At 45.0% G+C, this 3,741-nt stretch overlaps 1 protein-coding gene across 1 annotated transcript in view; it reads left to right on the forward strand.

Annotated features, from left to right (window-relative positions):
* Positions 1-1,084: 1,084 nt before the first annotated feature.
* The window catches only part of LOC106809880 (ras association domain-containing protein 10-like), a 75,131-nt gene continuing 72,474 nt past the window's right edge, over positions 1,085-3,741 (forward strand). The window contains exon 1 of the mRNA XM_014813115.1: positions 1,085-1,515. The gene's annotated coding sequence lies outside the window, so the exon portion shown is untranslated. The remainder of the gene's footprint in view (positions 1,516-3,741) is intronic.

A 3,741-nucleotide genomic window follows, 5' to 3' on the forward strand; every position in this document is an offset into this window, starting at 1 on the left:
AATGGTGACAATGAAGTGATTAACATCATCTTCACACAGTACATTTTAGCAGGTGGCGCTACATCATCCCTAGCGGCGGGAAAGGCACGTTTTTGAAACAGCGCGATGCGCTATCGAGCGGCAAAGATAGATATCGTGATATATTTCACGTGTTAAGTTATGATAGTTACTCCTTGGACCGATGTGTAATTCTGGTATCGGATTTTATCGTACACATCTCATTCGGTCATGCATCTGCCTTATCGGTCAGCATAAGATCGGCCTAAAATCATTGCCTTGTCTGGCTAGAGCGAAAACCGACCCGCTCGCCATCGTTCATGTACATTAGCATATAGCAATAGGGAATGGTGGAATGCTGCGACCGAAGAGAAAATTCTGAGATCGCATTTTACTGTACAATGGTAAGCATCTGGATTCCTGTTTAAGTGTGATTTAGCAGCATGACCGTGTAATTATAATTATGTGCAAGCGAGAGGTTCTTAATTGAAAATAAGGCTCTACTTCACTCAAAAATAAATCGACCATTTGGTATGGGGTTCGGCAAAAGTAATTCGAATCTTGCTGAAATTCAAGCTTAAAGTTGACATTGAAATGAAGTTTTGTTTTCCATCTGTCATTATTATATGCGCTGTATGCGATTCATGATTTTTATCAAAAACAGTACTTTTTTGTACTTTTCGCATTTATTGCGAGAATTTATTTCATTGTTTTGTTGCGAGATTGGCTGTTTCCGTGTGTATTCGTGTCGAGGCTTGAAACGTATACGCGAATCCTACTTTTAAGCTTAAAAACACTTTGTTAGTTATTCGTTTTCCCGCGAGAACAACTCCAAACGAAAAATTATGACAGAATATTCAAGTTAACATGATAAGTATTTCGCCGGGCCGAACTTGCGATTCCAGCTTGTGAACTGCCGATCACTTCGCGGAGTATGATGTTCGCGCGCCCTCTGTCGGTAGTTGCGAGCGGTACGGCGTAGGCAGATAGTAGTCTAATGGTGACATTGACAATAGCTGTTAGCTGGCTCTGCCAAGCCGTGCGTGCAAACCGAACCCTAACTCTGATCGCAGCAGTCGCGATTGTTGTCAGCCGCGCGGCAAGGCAACGCGAACACACCCGAAGGTGGCCCGAGCTCACTCTGTCGACGAGTTCGAAATCCATACTCCGAACTCACTTGTACTTGGGGATTTTTTTCGCGTCGACTTTTTTTCCCGCCTCCGCTGCTGACGGCGGCTACTTCGGTGCCAGTTAAGCGGAGTGTGTGAGCGCGCGTGAGAGGTGACGAGACGCATGCGAGTGGTTGACGCTATGCTGGGACACGAGTTGTGTTCTCTATAAGTTCTAAGTAAAGCAGGAACGTAGTGTGGGTCGGTGCTATACCGCAGCGGCGGGCGTTTCAGCTACGCGAAGGCGGTGTGTAGTAGCCGTGGACTCGATCTTCACGTAATTTGTATTCAAGGCGGAACTTTCTCACGTGGACCGACCGCACATTGTTCGATGTTGGGAGGAAACTCGGTAAGCTCTCATTTTCTCTGAAGGACACTGATACTAATGTTTTCTAATGTGTGTGTATGTGTGCGTGTGTGTGCGTGTGCGTGTGTGTGCGTGTGCGTGTGCGTGTGCGTGTGCGTGTGCGTGTGGATGTGCGTGTGTGTGCGTGTGTGTGCGCGCGTGTGTGAGCGTTTACGTGTGTGTGTGTGCGTACGGAGTGCGAACGTGCACGCGTTCGTGCGTGCATGGGCGGGCGTTCGTTCGTGTGAGTGTGTGAAAGCGAGGGAAAGGGAAATGCGTTACTACATAGTAAATAAGAATATGGGTGTTGTAAGAGAGCGATAGAGCGAAATATAAGGGCGAAGGAGAAAAGGGTGGGGTTGGTGGGTGGTTGAATAAGTTAGTTGGAAGTCGTTGGGTGAATGAGCGAGCGAGTGAGTGAGTGAGTGAATGAGTGAGTGAGCGAGTGAGTGAGTGAGTGAGTGAGTGAGTGAGTGAGTGAGTGAGTGAGTGAGTGAGTGAGTGGGTGAGAGTGGGTGAGTATATATATATATATATTATTTATTATTATTGTAATAATTATTATTATTTGTGACAATTACTAGCTCTCCCCGAATGTGCCTCGTTACAACACCTATTATGTCTGTTTAAAGTTTAGGACTTACAGGATTTGCCTCTGTTTGCCTGTAAACTGTGCGCCGTTCCCCCGAACCAATTCTCTCTTCGGCCATAGCCAGCCTCCCCCTTCTATGATAGCCACTCACATTCGTTCACACTGTAGCTCGGATTGCTTCACGAAATTTCTATCTCTGCTACACTTAATGCTCCGATAATATTTTCTACTAGCAAATTTGCCAAACGTGACTACCATAGTTGATTTGTTCTTCGCGAAGCCTTTGTTAGTTTGTCTAACAGAGAACACAATAATATATAGCCGTTCGGTTTTGTGGGTTACCTCTTTGCTCGCTATATATACGAGATACGTTTACGAAATTCGAGCCGAGGGAATTTCACTGGTGTTGCTAGTACACGTACAGGTGTTTTCTGCATGGACGTTGTTTTTGTCCGTATAACGTCGAATAATAGCAGACATAATTGGGAGGGAATCCAGTTTTCGTTTTTACTCTTCGCAAACAAATTCCGTGAGGCTACCGCTGCGCGTTCATAATACAAGCATTCATTCCTGAGTCGCGCTCTCTGTCGGAGAGCAAATAAAAATTACGGTAGGAATTGAAATCGCCATTGTATATTTTATCATGCGGCAGCCCGTGCCTTGTTGAATGCGGCTATTGTTCGACGCACCTTTGCGGGCTGCATGGTTCCAGTGCTTGTTAACTCGACTGTATACGTGTACCCTCTCTCGCTCCGTATGTACGCGCGTGTTTGAAACATGTGCTGCGAGTGCAGCCTTGTGTGTTGTAACGATGTATATATGGCTGACGAATTCAACCCTTTCGACAACGACGGTGAAATCTTTTCACGTACGCCGACGTGTCGCTTAAACACCGACGACGTTTTTATTGCTATAGCTGGTCATATATTACTCGCGTCTACAAAGTTTAGTGTTTGATACGGACATTTTTGTTTACCCGGTGATACGGACTTTTGCACCTGAAAGACAAGCATGCTTATCATGCTTGAATTGCTCGTCATTGATTTGCTCATCATTGCTGAATTAATCATCAATGTTCGTACCCCGTCTTTACGCCGGCGTCATTTGTTCGCTAAGTTGATGTATGTATATATATATATATATATATATATATTATATATGATAGTGTGACATTGGCAGACAAGCGCCGTACGCTCGCTCGTCCGTGATTCACGCTGTAATCTGCTAAGACTATACAAATACAAATCGCGTGTTTGTTGTATGAATTTCACTTCTATTCACTGACGCAGTTGTGCAACTTATCTGTGTCGATATGTCGCCGCACCCGCGAAATAGGAATCGGGCCGAAGTGTAGACGGTCTTTATCAGTGAACTCCTAAAGTCTGCATTAGAAGGCGCATTGTAATGTCCTATAGGTATCCGTGGACGTAATCTGTAGACGTAATCCTGTTCATATTATTCGAACAATGTCGGCAAACAGATATAACTATACATAAACATTGCCTATAGGTTCGGAATGCACGAACCTTATATTCCGACGGCTGTCTGATCGCCTGTGAAAAGTAGACTGCAGCATCAGCGACATACCACTTGTGTGTGTGTGTGTGTGTGTGTGTGTGTGTGTGTGTGTGTGTGTG

Source organism: Priapulus caudatus, unplaced genomic scaffold (genome assembly GCF_000485595.1).
Source record: "Priapulus caudatus unplaced genomic scaffold, Priapulus_caudatus-5.0.1 Scaffold393, whole genome shotgun sequence".
In the NCBI taxonomy this organism is placed as follows: domain Eukaryota; kingdom Metazoa; phylum Priapulida; class Priapulimorpha; order Priapulimorphida; family Priapulidae; genus Priapulus; species Priapulus caudatus.